This window comes from Lactuca saligna, chromosome 6, assembly GCF_052625555.1.
Source record: "Lactuca saligna cultivar CGN05327 chromosome 6, ASM5262555v1, whole genome shotgun sequence".
NCBI classification, from domain to species: Eukaryota; Viridiplantae; Streptophyta; class Magnoliopsida; order Asterales; family Asteraceae; genus Lactuca; species Lactuca saligna.
Genome location: NC_136422.1, coordinates 155,448,812 through 155,469,938, shown reverse-complemented (window position 1 = coordinate 155,469,938; position 21,127 = coordinate 155,448,812). Strand labels below are relative to the sequence as shown.

General features: G+C 35.0%; 1 pseudogene; it reads right to left on the bottom strand.

Moving 5' to 3' along the window:
- On the bottom strand, positions 1–2,291 carry LOC144999880 (L-type lectin-domain containing receptor kinase S.6 pseudogene; annotated as a pseudogene).
- Between the last annotated feature and the right edge of the window lie 18,836 nt (positions 2,292–21,127).

Sequence of the window (21,127 nt, the reverse complement as noted above, 5' to 3'; positions counted from 1 at the left end):
AAAATCCAGTAAAAAATCCACAAGAAAGAATTATCTAATGTTTACTAAAATGACTCTTTGGTGTTCCCCATGACGTCATACCTTCGTCAACACCACACCTCACCACCGCTTCCGGCGACTTGTCAAAATTAACCGACCGAATCATCACCGTCGGCTTTGTCGCCGGCAAATCTGGAAGTAACCCACCTTGCAGCATCCGCATCGCCTCCTTCATGGTGGGTCTCATCTCGTAATTTGGATGAACACATATCAACCCAGCCATTAACATCATCTCCATATCCATCCGATGAAATCTCCCCATCAAATTAGGATCTGCAGCAGCAACCAATTCCTTATCCTCCCACAAATCCCACACCCAATCAGTCATCATTGTCCCGTTCTCATCCACCGGCCGCCGCCCTGAAGCCACCTCCAGCACCAACACCCCAAAACTGTACACGTCGGTTTTCACAGTCGGGACGCCGGAGTAGACGTATTCAGGAGCAAGGTAGCCCATTGTGCCCGCCGGAACCGTCGCTTCCCTCGCCCTCGAGCTATGCTCGTAAAGCTCCGCCGTTCCGAAATCGCCTAATTTTGGAGTGAAATCAACATCCAACATTATGTTACAGCTTTTTACATTCCGGTGGATGATCGGACGTTCGCATTCTTCGTGTAGATAGATCAGCGCCGATGAAACTCCGAGCAGAACGTTCAATCTCGTTCCGAAATTCAATCTACTGGGAGTTATTCGAGTGTGAAGAATCTTGTCGAGTGATCCATTGGGCATGTATTCGTAAACCAGGACTAATTCGTTTCGCTCACAACACCATCCTTGAAGCTGCATTAGGTTTTTATGGCTTAACGAACCCACCATTGTTGCGAATTCTGCAGCGAATTGACTCCCAAACGATCCTGTTTTGGTGGGTTGGCGAAATCTTTTCACGGCGACGTTACCATACGGCGGAAGATTGGCTTCATACACAGTTGCAGAAGGTCGTTGACTGATGATTTGATTCCTGCTAAATCCTTTTGTGGCTGATCTGATTACAGAGAGTTCCAATCTTCTGGGCATTTTTTTCTCCTGAAATGTACGGATTTGTCCTTGTTCAATGAGATCTGGCATCTGATTTCTTCTTTTTAATACACACATGTAAAACACTACGAAACCCACAGTTAAAAGAATCAAAATCAGATTGAGAGCTAATAATCCAACAGCTAATTGAAACACCCTTTTGTCTTTATGATGATTATTTGGTAAGCCCGTTTGGTGTTCTTCTTTCACAGGAGCCACCGGAAAACATATGAAGCAGTTTCCCGGCCCAACTGCGTCAATGTCGATGATCGGAGACATAGATTCCAACGTCTTGAAATACCAACTTTCGATCAAATGTGTTGCAGATCCTCTTCCATTAGCAGCAGAGAAACCCACATACATATAACCACTGAATCGCTTTGAAAGATCGATAGGTGATACGAGAATGGGGTTTTCAGGTTTGGTCTGGGTGTACCCGACCCAAATCTGGATGATCTTTTCTGGGTTTCTGTACTCAATCCAAGCTGTTATCTGTTTCCCACTCTTCAAATTGATCCCATTTGTCATTAAATCCACCGAAGCTACAGAAACAATGGAATCCAAATCAACCCCAACATGATTGTCGTTGATATCATCAAGACCCTGGTCAAAATTGGTGTCGAATTCCACAGCCAAGAACGAAGAATCAAGTGTTTTCAGATCGATTGGTTTAGGTAAACCAAGAGACCCAACTGAGCGTGACAAGGAGTTTGAATCCGACGTGATCAAGAACGCAATTCCTTCGCCGGAGAGACAGGGAGGCGGCGGAGGGATGACGGTGAACGTGAAACGGGTGAAGAAAGAATCGGTGGAATTGAATGAAGAATCAAGAAATCGAATTGGGTGTTTGTAGAATACTCTTCCGATGTTTGAATCTGGTGGATTTGAGATACAGTTATTGTGATGATGAGTGAGCGTGATGGAGGTCTGATTGAGAATGGTAGTGCCGAACATGGTGAAGTTTAATGGTGGAGTAGGAGGTGATGATGAAGTGAAGGTGAAGAAGAAGATGAAGAGAAATAGGAGCTTAATAATCATATTATAATGGAATGAAGAAGATAGAGTGCTTATGGAGGGAGAAATAATCGATGATGCAAAAAGTATGAACTGTAGGAATATGAACAGGAATAAAGGGGCGTCGAACAAGATGATATTCGAGTCGCAACAGAGAGACTTCTGGATTCATTTTTCAAAATCAATTTTGAATAAGACCAACAAGGGGAAAGCTGAAGCGGAAACCTGCAACAAAAGTTTGGACTTTGGAGGGAAATGGAAAAGAGAAATATATATATATATATATATATATATATATATATATATATATATATATATATATATATATATATATATATATATATATATATATATATATATACTATCAGTGTACCCGCGCAAAGCGGCGGATCGTGTAAATTATTTCGGTGATATGTTCCATCTACAAAAATGTTATGTTACAAAAGAAAGTACATGTCGAAGACAAAATAATCAAACTATGGTGTTATTTGGGAAATAAAGTCATTTTTTGTTCTTGGACGGTGGGCTTTATAGCAGAGGAGGGAGCAAAGAGGTATATGCGATTGGAGGGATATTTGAATCAACATGCTAAATTGAAGGATATCTAAAAGGGTTCAAAATTTGAATGAATCCGAGATTTGAGGGAACATATCAAATTGTTGAGAAATATAAAGAGATTTGATGATAAATATTTGAATTCAAAATATAATTAAAATTTAATATTATTTTATTAATGATTACTTGTACTATCAGCTTTATCATTTGGACGTCTTAAAAAATATTATTATTATAATCAATCTATTTTTAGAAATAGTTAGATTTCTTTTATAAGATAGTAAAGATATATATATATATATATATATATATATATATATATATATATATATATATATATATATATATATATATATATATATATATATCATCAATATTTTCTCTAATTACAATAATAAGGCAAATTGCAGGAAAATTGAGTAATCTAGCTTTTATAAAAGGATATTTTAATAATAATAACCGATTAAATTTGTTCCGTAAAATGATAATTTTCTCTTAAATAGCATTCTTTTGTAGGAAAAAATGAGTAATCTAATTTTTATAAACGTGTATTTAATTAATAATAATCAATTTAAATTTGTTTATGTAAAATGATCATTTTCTTCGGAACATAGTATTTTAGAGCCAGGGTATTTATTTTGTAGCTTTGGTCCGTAATAAGAATATTCATACATTTCGGACTTACTTTCCAAAGTACCACTGTTTGAAACAAGAATCTATGTACGATTGTCAGGTCCATATTTTGAAGCGATAATATGGAGTCACGTACATGTTCCGGACAGTTAATTTGGAATAAAAAAACATTAATTTTCGTCCCCTATATATAAATGTTCGACGCTTACTTCGGATCATTCGTAACTATCTTCTATAATTCCTTCAAGACGAGTTTCTCAAAGAGTGAACACTGATATTGTCATAAATATACATACTTTTAGGCAATATTTGAATATATATATATATATATATATATATATATATATATATATATATATATATATATGCATATTTTGATCATTTGCATAGATAAAATGGTACTTATAAGATTAAAAAGATAAAACCCACGAAAATAGCCAACTCCACGTCGTGGTTATCACCTACACGACGTGGAAAGGAAAATTCTGAAAGATAATTGCACGCAAAGTCGAAATCCTTGGCAGATAAGGAATCATCTAAGTCCACGACGTGGAGCCTTATTCCACGAGGTGGAATGTAATTCCATGACAAGTATATATATATATATATATATATATATATATATATATATATATATATATATATATATATATATATATATATATATATATATATATATATATCATTATTATATACAAAAAGCCTTTTTGCTCGAGAAGTCTTCGTGCATCTCACGCATGCCTCTTTTTTGGCGCGTGAAAAGAAACCCGACTATCTTCCGTGAATTTCAGTCGCCTATTCTACCGCTCCTTCCACCAATGCATGTCGTCCACGAAAAGAGACATGTGGCTTTCTCCTCACTCTTCTACCTTTCTCGATACACACAAATGCAATCCATAAGGTTCGTTTCTCATTTGATTTCCCATTTTTCTCTTTTACTTTGACATCCATGGAGAAAACTTTCCTCCTCTTGAATCTCCGTTTCTTGGTGTCCTTTCATACACCCAAGTTCACCGCTGGACATATGATAGGATTGTTCCCATCCATGGTGATTTACAATCTATGTACAGATGAAGAACGTAAGCCAAAAGACAGTTAATGAAGTATGAAAAAAAAAGCTTTCGTTAATCTCATCATCATCATCACATCTTTGATTTCAAACAAGAACACAAAACACAAGAGCTACTAACTATACTTCAATTGAATAAGTAATTTCCTCTTTCTTTCATGTTTTTCTTTCGATTTTGTATTAGGGTTTCTTGATGTTCAAAACCCGAATTTTTGTTTTTTAAAAGTGAATCAAATGTGGGAATTTGTTTTCATTTGTTTTTAATTGATATGATTTTAGTTGTAATCTTCATTTTAGCCAAACGATTATGTTAAATATATGTTAAAAATGAATTGCGGATCAAATGTTAATTGAAATAGGTGTTGATTGATGTTCTTGTTGCATTAGATGTAACCTTTTATTTGTTTTGGTATAGAAATTACCGATTTCCTCTTCTCTTTTTCTTCTCAACCACAACGCTAACTGTACACAGGTTACCATCTCTCTTCTCTAGCTTGCTTAATCTAAAGTCACACACATGCTTTAAGAAACCCACAATCTATCACATCACCACAGATTCTCTTTGTAATTGGACTCCAAATGTTGAATCTGACAAGTGTTTTCTTTTGATTTGTAAAATTATCGATATTTAGGGATTTCGTAAAAATTTTTGTTGTTCTGTTTTTTATCCCAGCTTCCATATGTGAACAAGGAGTCGGAAGTATCAGAAGGTGATTGTTTCAACCGGTTATTGGTTGACCTGCTCCAGTCTACTTGCCTAATGCAACTTTTTTCCAGATGAATTTCTTTCCAAGAGTTGAGTTAATGGTACGATTTCTCAATTTAATTTTTTTGGTTGTTATCTTCACCTATTAGATATTCCACCTTCTATTTTAGAAATAGAGATAAATGTCTATCTAGCCCTGAAATGGGTGAGTTATGTCCGATCAAATTCCTTTCTCCTCCTTCATTGGTTCACAAATTAAAGATAATAATTGAAGTGCCACCAGAGTTAATTGCATCGGTTAGTCCCAATCTAACTTAGGGGTGTGCTACTATTCATAATATGTTTGTATCGTTTTCAGTTTCTTGAATCAATTTCATTTTCAAGTATTATTGACGGTGTTTTTGCATCGACGTGGAAGGAGAGTCATGAGCTTTTTTTCGATACTAATTCTGGAATCCCACGCCATCAATTTGATGTATTTGGGAAGCCAATGTTTGCTGTTAGTTGAGTTTTCCATATGTAATATATGTACAATTGCTTCCTACTGCTTTCATGCTTTCTCTACCCAAAACCAAAAAAATCCATCCACATCTCCCTTCCTAACCCTAATTTTTTTTTCTGGGAATCTTCTTCTTGCTTAGCAGCAGTGCCCGCCCACAATTTTTCAAGAATTGTTGATGATTATGTTCAATGGGAACTTCTATTTTTGGCGTTCAAAGTGTATATATATGTACCTTCTTCATTCCTTTCTCAACAGTTGGGTTTTTCATCGGTTCCTGACCTAACCCCCATAAAGAGCAAAACAATAGACTAGGGTTATGGATGATTCCAAGATTAACCAAATCAGCCTTCCTTCGGGCTGGCAATCCTAGCTTCCATAGCCCATCGCTAGATTTCTTCAAAACATTTCTCCAAAGGTATAATCACCTGGCTTATTAAATATTATACCATTTGAGAATTTAATGTCTGTAGTCTACATGGATGCTCTTTTTGTTGAAGAGTTAATTTGTTCAATTCAAATAATAGATGTGATGATGATTTTTAAAATCTAATTTGGCTTTTACACATATTACTCTTTATCAGCTCAGGTGTAGGAAGAGATCTCACATTGTTGTGGATTACACTCCCCAATTACATCTTAGCAATTAGCATGGTTCCTAAACCCATCAATTTGTTGTGCTTTCATTAGCAACTTTTTCCTTATCTACTCTTCAAAGGCTGGGATGTGCTTCTTTACTTGTTTTTGTAATTTATTTGTGGGTTTTCCTTATTTACTTCAAATTGAGTTGTTTCATTTTTAGTTTAGGTGAATTTTGTTCTATCCTCAATTTTTTAAAATGATATTTGATGAATTAAGTTTTTGGGTTTGGTATTGGGATTTGTTTGAAGTACATAGTTGATCAAGTAAAAAAAGGGGTTCAATGAATTAACTTTGACTGTTTACTGTTTTACTTTGTAAAATATGGTGGGATGTTGTTTAACTTCATTGATAATAGAAATTTTTCACAAGCTACATTTTTGTTTTTACTATTTTCTAGATTTCTCTTTCTACCTAATTAATTATATTGAGATGCACAAATTCTTATCCAATTTACATTGCTTATCATGCTTGAACATTGTGAAGCTCTAACTTCATTCATGATTTCCTTTTATCAGATAAACATACAACAAAAAGATTTAACTACCACTTCTATATAAGGAGGTACTTTGTACTGTGGGATGACATTACTATGCCTTTTTTATTAACGCAAATCAATGGCATCTATGTTATGAACTTATGATAAGATTGTTTACTACCAAGTGCCACTAATATTTTCTTTAAGACGAAAACATATTTCCATTTTTCCTAGAATATATAGGCTTCAATCAAGATTTCATTACGATGGAGCCTATTTTTATTATGTTATCATACTTTTTTGTGAAATGAAAACTTTCAAATTGTGTGATTCAAAGACCAATTACAGAACATGGTTGATTGATAATGAATTATCATTTGATACTTGAAAAACTTTTTAATTAAATTATATATATATTTCATTTAATATAAAATAATTTTTTTTATTAGTTAGGACCATGTGATTAAGATTGATAACCATAGAAATTATTATCATACATTCCGAGCTACAAAGTGCATCATGCAAGCACATGTTTCCTTTTTTCTCATCAAGTCCATTGATATATGCATAGATAAACTTCTATAAATTACTTTCCTAGTAACAAACACGCCTTTAAGGATCAAATTGGCCAAATGTCTTTGGCCTTTGGAAATGCTGCCCAGGAAGATGGTCCCACCATAGTTACCAATAAAGAGGTATGTCATTCTTTCCCTCTTAGAGATATTTATGTTTGATAAATCAATATACTAATCACTATTAGGATGAATCATATTTAACTGTATATTAACATCTTATGAATTGCAGTCTCTTCACATCATGTATATTAGCATCTTATGAATTGCAGTCTCTTCACATCAGAGTGTTGGGTTTTAATGCCTTTGCAAGACAAATCCTATGTGTGGTATTGGGCGACAACAATTCAGATTTTGTGGAGAAGACGATTCCATTTGACTTTTACTTGCTGCAAGCTATGTGACATTTAGTAGTAATTTTGTTGATAAAGTAAATGGAAATATCACTTCTTTATTCATTTAGTTTAATTGTTTTCTTATATATGATGTTAAATATCCAATACCAACACTAATGATAAGTGTCGAACAAAATTTATAGAATTTTTGAAAGAAAAATACGTGGGCCGGGCTTAGCACAGTCCATACACATCCCTAGTATATATATAAATAATACTTATAGGTTTTGGAGGTTGGCTGGCTAGAAAAGGGTTCCAGAAGTCGATATTCAGAAGGATAGAAGGCTAGGAATTTCATTTTAATACCAAGGAAGAGGAAGAACTTCATAATTGACTTTCTAGTTTGGTACTTTAACATGCTTACGATTATGACTCATTTAGTTTATTTGTTAATATGAGTAGTTAAATTTAGTTGCTTCTGTTAGCTAGATGAAGTTGGAACTTATCGTTTTATTCTATTGATTTAGACTTTTCTTTTTGGTTAATGTCTTGTGTTTGATTGATTACACCTAGCATGTTGTAACGCCCGTAGATCCGGGCTAGTCAATTTAGAGATAATAAGGGTTGAAAACGAATTTTCGACAAAAGATTATTTAGAATAAATAATCTTAACCAAGTTGTAGAATATGTCTCAAGGGTTCCGTACATATAAAGAACACCGAAATCCGAATTATAACGAAGAAGTTATGGCCCGTCGAAGTTTTTCGGCAAAACCATCACGACACCGGGAGAAGTAAGTAGTGAATTTATGATAGATGACTTTTTAGCCTTAGTGATCTAAACAAAAGTTGTAGTATACGTTAAACCGAGAACATACAAAAAAAAAAAACGCCAAATCTGACTTCGTATGAGGAAATTATGATTTTTCTAAGATTTGGCATAGCAGTGCACGGTCCGAAACTCGAATTTTAGTTCGAGCGGTTTTTGGCTTACGCAACCTTAATGAGAGTTTAAGATCTCATTAATAGGAATTCAACCATAAAAATACAGACGAAAACATAGTCTGTATGAAGGAGTTACGAATTCTTCGTGGTCATTTAACAGTCTAATCTCCTCCTACTGTTAAATTTAAGATCGGTCGAGAATTAGCCGACGGAGTGTAAATGAAAGTTGTAGATCTTGTTTTTACCTACACGTGGAAAAAATAACGTCAAAAACGAAGCTTGTATGCAAAAGTTACGGGGTTTAAAAGTTGGCAGGGTGCTGCTGCAAAAGGTGTGATGTGGCTGAATATGGGCCAAAGCTTTCTCCCCAAGAAAAGCCATCAGGTGATGACACGTGGCACCGACTCGGCGAGTCTGTGAATTGCCTCGGCGAGTCCGTTAGGATTTTGCCCTATAAATAGAGGTGTTGTGTTCTCTCATTTCCCACACCTCTCCCCTTCAACTTTCTCTCTTTAGCCCCCAAAACCCCCTAAGCCTAAGTAAACCCCCTAGCACTCGAAGGAAGCCCCGAGGCTCCCGGAGTTCCGAGAAAAGAGTCTTTCGGCTCGGGAACGCTGCTCCAACGAAGCCCGGTTTTCGAGAAAACCCGTTGTAATTAAGCTACGCCTAACCTATCTTTAGTATAACTTATGTTTTAATATAGTAATGTTATTAGTGATGGGTTTTAGCCATAAGAACATCCTATGTGCTCATACAAACCCTAATGCTTAGATCTAGGTTTCTCTATTGTACATGAAATTCATCCAAGACTTTAAACCCTAGATCTAGCATACAATTAATCATATTAACATAATAATGGGGTTTTAGATCCTACCTTGATTGTTATGTAGCAATAAAAATCACAAATCCTCCTTGTAATGGCTTTATAAAGCTTAGAGTCACAAATGTCACTCCTCTAATGGTTCACAAACACCAAGAGCAAGAGGATGAAGAATAAGGAGAGGGGAGGCTGCCTAAAACGTGTGGAAACCCTAAGGAATAAGTTCACCACGTTTTTGAGTCTCAAGGGTCCTTTAAATAGTAAGGCTATTAGGGTTATCTAACAAGGAAACCCTAATTTGGATGCTTAGGCCCTAAGCAACCCTAAGGAATAAGTTCACCACATTTTTGAGTCTCAAGGGTCCTTTAAATAGTGAGGCTATTAGGGTTATCTAACAAGGAAACCCTAATTTGGATGCTTAGGCCCTAAGCAACCCATGGACTCCCTACTTAGAGGCCTAGGACGATTTCTAATGGGTTTCCCCCATAGAATTCGTCCACTCCATCCTCTATGGAGTCCATTAGCATAATATTCAACTATCACACAATTGACAGTTCTAGTCCCTTAAGTTTAATTAATGTTTTTTAGCCACAAATTTAATTCTTATTAATTCTTGACTAATATTAATTAAACAATATGATTTCTCCTTTAATATATTATTCTCTAAATATATTAATAAATCATAATTAATCCTTTCTCTCCATAATTCATCCTATCAAGTTGCTTTGGTGAAGGCAACCCAAAAGGACCATGCACCATCGGGTCAAGTACATACCAAAATAGTTATGGACTTAGACACTAATCCAACAGTCCCCCACTTGGATAAGTCTAACAACTATTCTACGTATGACTTCAGATCCTGATCTGCAATCGTAGCTTTCCAAAGCCACTGTCAACTCTAATCTTATCAGATACGCGTGTCCTTTAGATAAGGGATCATATATTCCTCCATTCTAGATATCGTATAGATATAAGACATGAATTCTAATCATTCTCTCTATACTATTTCCCGACTTCCGATTTATGACCACCGACAACAGACTACAATTGATCACATCAAATTAGTCCCGAGTCGGCCAAATGCTTAGGTGCCATCACTAAATCATCGAGGGGCCCAAATATATCGCTTTTATCCTACTTTGGATAAAAGGAATGGATAAACTTTGACTCAATGCTCGCTTGCACTCACTTACCGAATTACACACAACAATATGTTTTATAACACCAAGTTACTAGTGCATTTACATATTATCAATGTGCAACCGACTCGCAAGATACAACTCATACATCTCGGTTTCAAGAATATAAGATGTTATCGTCTCACCAATCACTCGTGATACAATTCATGAAGTGATCCAAGTGAGCGTGGGTTTAATCCAATGCTCAAATCATATTCATAAACACTCATGAATGTTGCAGCAAACAATTGCTTATGTAAATACACTTTAGACAATGCACACACCAATTCACGACAGTGTTCATTTATACCTACTTCCAACATATGAACGACTGTGGTCCCTTCGAATAATTTGACTGTTCTGAACCAATTAAATTATTTAGGAAGTCAAAACATGCAAAGTGAAACACAAGAATAATACTAATCCCATATGCCCCCAAACTTTTGAGTATAAATAAAACACGTTTTATCTATCACTATATCGATTACTCATTATTTGTTGTTTCGGGTAATCAACTTCTTACTTGAATTATTACTACACTTATCCAGTGCTCTCAGCATGCACACAATGTTTACCTACAGTTCTTACTTTGTGAAATAGATCAAATGAACACATTTCCAATCATACTCATTTCACAACTCCTAATCCTTTTTCACAAGTGAAAGAATATCAAATTCTTACCACTTATAAAATATGCTAGATTCTAACATTTTATGCAATGATCCTTTCATAATGTCATAGTACAAAAGTCACAATGACTATTTCCAATGAAATTACAAAGTCCTCTATCTGAGATTGTTACAATACAATTCCATAGATGTGATGTCTCTCACTCAAAGTACATTCCTTGAACATCCTTTTGCATAAAATTTTCTAATCTAGATATAGACTCTCAATATCCAACTCCCAATATGGAAACATTTCCATATTTTCCATATTACAACTCATTCTTAATAGAATCTTATCTTATTCATAATAATGCCGATATGGTCCATCCAATACCATACTTCCAACTACTCACAAGCGACCAATCCTCGGCGAACTTTGGATCGTCCTTTGATAGTTGTTTAATTATCTTAGTCAAAACCGATTCTTGTCCTTTTTCCTTCTAAATGCACTAGACATTTGGAAAATATTAGATTGGTCAAAAATTATAGCATCTGTAATCGATCCTTTACCCGAAGTGTATGGGATACGATACATAATGTCTTACATAAAGATACGATACTTTATCAATCTTTTGCTATAATATTTTATGTGTCACATTCTCACAATTCGAACTATGAAGAGAGATACCGTAATCATAATCGAAATTTAAGAACACACTATGTATCCTTTGACTAAATTTATTAAAATTTCTCAATCTAAGCTATAGATTTTGAAACGAAGTACAATATTCTCTCCCTTAATTATAGCAAAACAACTTTTCAACCCTTACGACTTTACAAAGTATAACTCTTGTTTTCTATAATTAATATTGCTAACTTGCAATACTTGCCTTAATAATCATACAAGCATAATATTTATGCTCCCACTATCATGATGATTATTATCATATAAGCATAACACTTATGCTCCCACTAGCTTTGACATTTACTTAGAAAACAACTTAACTTCCAGAAAAACAATATCTATTGAATTTCTTAAGTTCATATTTTTTATGCTTTGATAATCTTTATCTAAGCTTCTTAATCTCATACACCTTTGTCCAAGATAGCTCATATGTGTGTCTAAACAATTCAGACTAATTGCCAAATCTCATAATTCGGATCATGGAAACGGATACCGTAACCATAATTGAATTCGAGAATACAATTTCACAATCACTATCTTCATAAAATCTCTCTTAGTGAAAGCATTTTCTAACAGTCATCTCCATGAAGGAGGAAATCTTATGACAGTTAGATTTTAATGGTGTATGTGTTCCTATCCATGCGAATTTGTCAAAACCAAAGTTTGCGACAAACCCAAACTCATATGGACCGAACCTTCTCAATCTTGATTTCTTGCCTTATGGTAACACAGCTGCCCACCATGTCTTCCAAGTAGTTAAGCAGCTCACCCTTTCCTATTAATGTACTTTTCATTGATCAAGGTCCTTGCCTTTTATGAATTCAAATGAGAACTCATAAGACTCACATGCATAATTAACTCAATTGGAACGACACAGAAACAAGATAGTTTCAACACGATAGGTTGTAAACCTCAAGTCGTGTGCTAGTGATGATCGATAAGGTTTGTTCTTGATTAGTTCTTGAAACTTTTCAAGACCATTAAGACTCCCACTGACTCCTTGACATATAAGATTCTTTTGTCAATAAACATTTCTTGACAAACGAATATTCAAGAGTTAGTGTAGCTTTTATCAAGACAAAATACTTCACAAAATTGGTTATAGTTGGTCTTTATCTTATCCAAGACATCACAACTTTCCTCATTTGATGAATGTTATAAACCTTCTGAAGACTTGTCACTCAATGTCACAATCTTAACTCTAAGACTTGGTTTTGGAACGAGGTATGAGTGACTTTTTGATTTTACCATTTCTTTAATTCTTGATTCCTCTTCTCAGACATACAATTGCACTAAGACTCACTTAGAGGATCAATTGAGATATGGTTCTTAATCATTAAGATCTATCATAAAACATAATAAAAGGTACTCTCCCTTCTTCTTAGAATAGATAAACTTTTATCTTTCTACCTATTTGATTCTTCTTATTCGTTCCGCTATTGATTTAAACTCTTCAAATCAACTCGGAATTACACTTAATCTTATAAGTATAATCATATCCACTAAACCTTTAGTAAAAAGCATGAAGAATATCTTTGTCACTCTTATGGTGGACTTGATCAACACACAACCTTGTGTACTTGATCTCTTAGTCCTTCACTTGACACTTTGTCAACAAATTAGTCTAATTTCCAAATATGAAATTTCTCTTTCATCATGCAAACAAGTTGTATGATTCCAAGTTTCTGTCCAATTGAAACTTGGGCGATGAGAAACTTTCCCTATTTGGTAAATTCTTGAGTTTTCCATAATTAAGAATCAAATCCATTATTGATAATAATAGAAACTTACAAACATCAATTTTTCATACACGCCATTGCAAGGATAAATAATATAAAATCAAAATTTATTTTATTGCGAAAAAATTTGTCCTTACAATGAAATTCAATTGAAAAACTATGTTGTTACATATTCTTAAGCAATCTATTTTAACTCCAAGTAGTAGCTTAAGAATCTAATCTTCAAGCAATGCGGTTGGAATCCATTTCTTCACGATTAGATTTAGCCTACTTCTACCCTTAAGCTTCCATTCTTTTCTTCGATCCTACAAAAAATCGAAATGCAATCTTATCACATCATGTATTAAGAATCTAGAATAGGAACTTAAAAGAGTTAGTTAATGGAACTTACCTAAAGTAGAGCCATACGTTTTGACTCTCCCATCTCTTAGATCTCTTAGGTAAATAGGGCAGCTTCGTCTCTAATGCCCCTTCTCTTGGCAATAGAAGCAAATTGACTCTTTTGGAACAGCACACGGAACTACTTCTGACTTTGCCTTTCTCTTATGATCCAACTTTTTGATCATGGCATGCCTTTCATTGGCATTTCCTATATCCATAGAGGTCTGGAAGGCAGATCCACCAATCAACTTTGCTTTTACAGTACGCCAAATCATTGCTGATTCAGGAGCAATAAGCATATATGTGAGATCGATGAGGGTTACGTCATGGCCCATCATATAGTACTCTCTTACGAATTCACTATATGAGTTAGGAAGTGACTGAAGAACCCAATCAACAGCTAGCTCCTCACAGACAACATATCCCAACATTCTTAACCTATCAATGTGTGACTTCATCTCTAGGACGTGTGTACACACTGATTTTCCTTCTTCATGTTTACTTGCTAAAAGGGATTGAGTGAGCTTGAACTTTTCAAGCCTTTGAAATTGTGGGTTAGGGAGAATAATTGGAGGAGGTGGAGGAAGTGAAGCATGATGTAACGCCCGCAGATCCGGGCTAGTCAATTTAGAGGCAATAGGGGTCAAAAATGACTTTTCGACAAAAGATTATTTAGAATGAATAGTCTTAACCAAGTTTTAGAATATGTCACAAGGTTTCCGTACATATAAAGAACGCCGAAATCCGAGTTATAACGAAGAAGTTATGGCCCGCCGAAGTTTTACGGCAAAACCGGCACGGCACCGGAAGACGTAAATAGTGAATTTACGATAGAAGACTTTTTAGCCTTATCAATCTAAACAAAAGTCGTAGAATATGTTAAACTAAGAGCGTCGATAAAAAGAACGCCCAAATCTGACTTCGTATGAGGAAGTTATGATTTTTCTAAGATTCGGCTTAGCAGTGTACAGCCCGAAACTCGAATTTTAGTTGGAGCGGTTTTTGGTTTACGTGAAATAAATGAGAGTTGAAGATCTCATTAATAGGAACTCAACGGTAAAAAGACAGACGAAAACGGAGTTCGTATGAAAGAGTTACGAATTCTTCGCGGTCATTTAACAGTCTAAACGCCTCGTACTGTTAAATTTAAGATCGGTCGAGAATTAGCCGACGGATTCAAAATGAAAGTTGTAGATATTATTTTTACCTACGTGTGCATATAAAGAACGTCAAAAACGGAGGTCGTATGTGAAAGTTACGGATTTTAGAAGTCGGAAGTGTGTTGTGTGAAAATGGGTGATGTGACACAATCTTGGCCATTGCTTTCTCCCCGAGTCTTGCCACTAGATGGTGACATGTGGCACCAAGTTCAGCCATTTTCACCCTATAAATACCACCTCTCCCACCCTCATTTTCTTCACACCTTTCCCATTCTTTCTTCTCTTTACTCTCTCTCTAGAACCTCTCTCTAGCCCCGAAATCCCCCGAAAAGCCTAGGGAACCTCCCTAGCACGAGGCGGAAGCCCCGGAGTGCTCGACGGCTCCGAGAAGAAGAGCTTTTCGGCTCGGAAACGCTGCTCCAAGCAAAGCCTGGTTTTCTATAAAACCCGCTGTAAGTGAGCTACGTCTACGCTATTTTTAATATAGTTTTTATTTAATTATATGAACGTTATTAAGAACATATAATAAATACTTGGGCTATTATTATGGGTTATATAAGTATTTTTTTTAACGCTTATATAATAGTAATAATAGCTAGACTATTAATTAGTCTCGGCGAATAATAGACTAAAATCTATTGGTGATAATACTAGGTTTCGTCGAAGGAAATTATTTTAAAGTAAACGAAGCGCTGTCCGAGTACCGAGTCACCACCTTCTCAGGTGAGTGCATAGTCCCTTTCATGAACATGATTTTAATACAAGTATTGATTGAAGTATTAATTATATGTTTATGTGCGAGTTAATTGATGTTGCTTGAAATTCGTGTTAAAGAACATACCTGATTATATTTGATAATTTAGGATAAAGAGTAGACCTAAATTAAATATGAGGAATATTGGGTAGTATATTCTTACGAGTACAAGTGAGTTAAACTCAGAGAATAGAAGTTAGTATATGTCACTTATCCGGGAGTATGGATTAGACATAGTCATTGTCCCTAGTCCGAGAATATGGATTAGGCATAATCATTCGTCGTTAATCCGAGAGTATGGATTAGCTATTGTCCCTAGTCCGAGAGTATGGATTAGGCATAATCATTCATCTTTAATCCGAGAGTATGGATTAGTCATTGTCCCTAGTCCGAGAATATGGATTAGGCATAATCATTCGTCGTTAATCCGAGAGTATGGATTAGCTATTGTCCCTAGTCCGAGAGTATGGATTAGGCATAATCATTCATCTTTAATCCGAGAGTATGGATTAGTCATTCGTCCCTAGTCCGAGAGTATGGATTTGGTAAATTCGTTCATTTCTGATCCGAGAGTATGGAGTAGGTAAAACGACTAATCTTAGGTTCGAGAGTATGGATAGCCTCGTTGCGAGGATCGACGGGGTGGGATAAGAGTTGTTTATATATATGTATGGTGAAATTGTATATTTTGTGAATTTTAAACTATATATATGGTATAACATTGTGGGATTGAAATCCCTATGTGCTCACCAGGTTTCCCAACCTGACCCACTCAGTTTATTTATATCACAGGTGTTGATATGAAGTGACATTACACTGAGAGATTTAAAGAGATGTAGACCACTAGTGTGAATAATTGTAAGTTCTGTTTATGCTTATGTTCATGTATTAACGATGACATCCCAAACGTTTTAAAATGAAATAAATACGTTTCTTCGAAAATGTTTTAATAACGTATTTACCATGTTTTTCTGGGAACAAATTCCGCAACCTTTTTATAAAATAAAGTACTCTGATTTTTATAAAGCATAAACAAAATCGGTCTTTTCTGGCTGTGATTTTGGGGATGTCACACATGATATCGTGTTCCTCGATCAAATCGTGGAATATCATCTTCATGTGAAAAGCTTGTTCCACGGGATATGGGAAGACCATAGTTGTCATACTTTGACATCTACAAAACGGGAGAAAACAAATTCAAGTTAGTTGATTAGAATCCTCGATGTGATACCCAAATGAAACATCAAGGCTAGGATCCAACACAATACACAACAACCTAGAAAAGGGATGTCGTAATCTAGTTGCAAAATATTTGAAGGTAGGTAAATGACGATTTAGCAATTTCCACCATGAAAAACGAAAAGAAATTTAAGTTTTAAATCTATTGAGAATTCTTAGATCTTTTGAGATTCATTGAACATTTCAATGACATGTTTAAATCTCGATATGCCCCTCTAGTTTGTGACTGGGATACCGAGGATCGCAAAGCGGGTGTGAATAACCATGCAAACTTACATGGTGCCCCCACATGTTACAGTCACCTATTCGATGTGCCGGTTAACCACACACACTCCACCGAACTATGACAAACATTGAGTCACCCTTTGATACCTTTGCTTAGAACCATTTAGTGTGCCGGTTAACCACACACGCTCCACTAACGTCTTCGCAAGGGTACAAAGTGTAATTTCATGGAATTGCATCAATTCAGTTTTGCCTAAAGTAACTAAGATTGAGAATTTTGTAAAAGCATTCAGTTACTTTTGTACTTCATTATACTTATAATGGAAGGTTTCTGTCCTATCCTACCCGTTCGGCTAACGACCCTCCACTAGTCAAGAGTGCGGTGGGTAAGAGTGGACACCCATTCAATCGCCATTTTATAAGCAATTTCCTTAAACACCCCTTATAGACCAGCTTCGTGAATGAGGCCTACTAACGGTAAGACTGACTTTTACTCATACGTATATAATATTAGACTTTTAATGTTATATATAGTATATGGTGTATTTTACACTTTTAAAATACTAGGTGGTCTAATTTAATAAATTACACTTTTAATTTAACTAAATGTGAACCTAAACTTTATGGATTTATTAAATCTCCTTTAATTATACACCTTAATTAATTAATAAAACCATAAGGGTGTGGTTTGAACTTTTCAAAACAATACTAGTGTTTTAGAATTTAACATTTCTAAATTAAACTATTAATCAACTTTTAAATTCCATAACTTGAAGGTAAGTTTTGAAACATTTCAAAACATCAAGGATCAAATAGCAAATAATTTAAATTAAACAATTAATTTAATGATTATCTAAATTTGACCTAATTTCAATTTCTTGCAAGATAAGTTACCCAATTAATACAAATAATCAATCTTTTAATCATATAAGGAAGTTATTATCTAATCAATTGGTAGATATCTTTTGTTTAATCAAGGATATACTCAAATATAAGATAAAATTCGAATATTAAAGACCCAAAACAATTAAGGTAAGTATCCTCAAGCAAAACAGCAAGAAATCCCGAAACTACCTCCTTCTGACGCTCGAACTCGCCGAGTTCCTCTATGGACTCGCCGAGTTGAAGCAACTCTCCGAGTCCACATTGGAACTCGCCGAGTTCATCAGACAGGGGACCAAAAAAATCGATTTTGAAGCTTGAACAAATAACAAAGGCATCAATACAATAGAAACCAACCTGGCTCTGATACCACTGATGCGTTTTAGTCATAAGAACATCCTATGTGCTTATACAAACCCTAAGGCTTGGATCTAGGTTTTTCTATTGTACATGCAATTCATCCAAGACTTTAAATCCTAGATCTAGCATACAATTAATCATATTAACTTAATAATGGGGTTTTAGATCCTACCTTGTTTTTTATGTAGCAATAACAATCATAAATCCTCCTTGTAATGACTTTATAAAGCTTAGAGTCACAAATGTCACTCCTATAATGGTTCACAAACACCAAGAGCAAGAGGATGAAGAATAAGGAGAGGGGAGGCTGCCCAAAATGTGTGGAAACCCTAAGGAATAAGCTCACCACGTTTTTGAGTCTCAAGGGTCCTTTAAATAGTGAGGCTATTATGGTTATCTAACAAGGAAACCCTAATTTGGATGCTTAGGCCCTAAGCAACCCATGGACTCCCTCCTTAGAGGCCTAGGACGATTTCTAATGGGTTTCCCCCATAGAATTCGTCCACTCCATCCTCTATGGAGTCCATTAGCATAATATTCAACTATCACACAATTGACAGTTCTAGTCCTTAAGTTTAATTAATGTCTTTTAGCCACAAATTTAATTCTTATTAATTCTTGACTAATATTAATTAAACAATATGATTTCTCCTTTAATATATTATTCTCATAATATATTAATAAATCATAATTAATCCTTTCTCTCCATAATTCATCCTATCAAGTTGCTTTGGTGAAGGCAACCCAAAAGGACCATGCACCATCGGGTCAAGTACATACCAAAATAGTTATGGACTTAGACACTAATCCAACAATTAGGACCTTAAAATAATTATTTGGGCTATTATTATGGGTTATATAATGTCATTATAATACCATTTTAACCACTCGTGGTATGGGGGTTCCGGTTTGGAGGGCCGCTTGGGTTGCTGGATTTCAGAAGTGCTTTAATGCCAAAATGATCCTTCCCTCTGGTGTTCCATGTCTGGCCTCGTCTGTATATAGTGGGTGAAAAGTATTGTGTTGCACTTATATAATAATAAAAGCTAGACTATTAATTAGTCGCGGTTAACGTTAGACTAAACCACAGTGGTTTTGATACTAGGTTTTGTCGAAGGAAATTGTTTTAAGAGTAACGAAGTGCTGTCCGAGTACCAAGTCACCACCTTACCAAGTGAGTACATGGCCCCTTTCATCTTACACATAGATATGAAGTATTTAATATAAATTACAATGTTGTGAGTGCATAGTCACTTTCATCTTACACATAGATATAAAGTATTTTATATAAATTACGTGTTATGTGTGCATATTATCTGAGTAGTTGTTGTCTATGCTGGATGAACGATTTTATATATGTTTTAAATGGTTTAAACTGTATATGTATTTTATATCTACAATAATGTTGGGGAAAAATATGGGTATATGTAATAGATGGAATATGAGTTGGATGATGAGTTAAGAGGTGTTATAGACCACGAGGTGAGGGTGATAGGTGGACGATGTGAAAAGCCTTTCCCAAATGATCGCTGATGTGCACGGAAGTACCCACTAATTTTAATATTTATAACCTAACAAACTTAGACTAACTATGCACTTATAGGCAGTGTACCTACTCAGATTACAGTATAGCTTAGGTAAGTCAGGTGTCGATCACAGGGAACGGCGGCGAATTAATTTAAAATATTTGATTATAGGTTGTAAGACACACGCAAGAAATAAAGAAATGGTTATTGAATTTGAAACTAACAATTAATTAACAATTCTCGATAAATTAACAGGAAAACAAATCTCTTCAGGTACTTTGGTTTTGATAAATTACACCTTAAAAGCATAGACAATTGCATACACAAATTCATTTATTCATGTTCACCGATTCCTAAAATGATTAGATTCGAGTTCACTATAACTAATCCTTTAGCAAACAAGTCAATTTAAACAGTGATCAGTTGATTAAACTAACATGCTTCCTAGTGTTCAGTTCGTATCAAGCAAGACTTGTAATAATAGTTAATAAAATTACTAATTCAGTTAACCTCTTGTTGATCGTCATCAAACAAGGCTCACACATTAACTTACTTATTCCCAAGTTAACCCTAGTTTTGCATTCGCTATTTCTAGACTTATAATCTTGATGGTCATCAAAGTCATAAGAGACAAGCAATCAAGCAGATGTTCATACAACTTAATTTGCTTGACAATTAACAGCAAATAATTATCATTAACACATAAGGATCTTTTAACAAGCTTGGAAAGATAAATTAAACATAAACAAACAATTCAATATAGCAATTAGTCCAATAATCAAGGTTTCATTCAATCATAAACAAAAAGTAAAAGGTTTTTACACCTAAATCAGAAACTAAACACATAATAGTATCACAATGGAATGCTAAACGTGGTCACGTTAACAACTCATATGATTACCGACATGTATCCACTCTCCAATCCTTCCGATCTCCGCTCCCTTTAGCTTAACGGCCTTCCGGCCGCCTCCTAGACCCTCAAAACGGCAACTATGAAGTTTTCTTGTTGCACAAGTCGAAGTGGAATATCGTAGATTATGGAAATGGTGGAATGATATGGGGTATTTATAGTTGA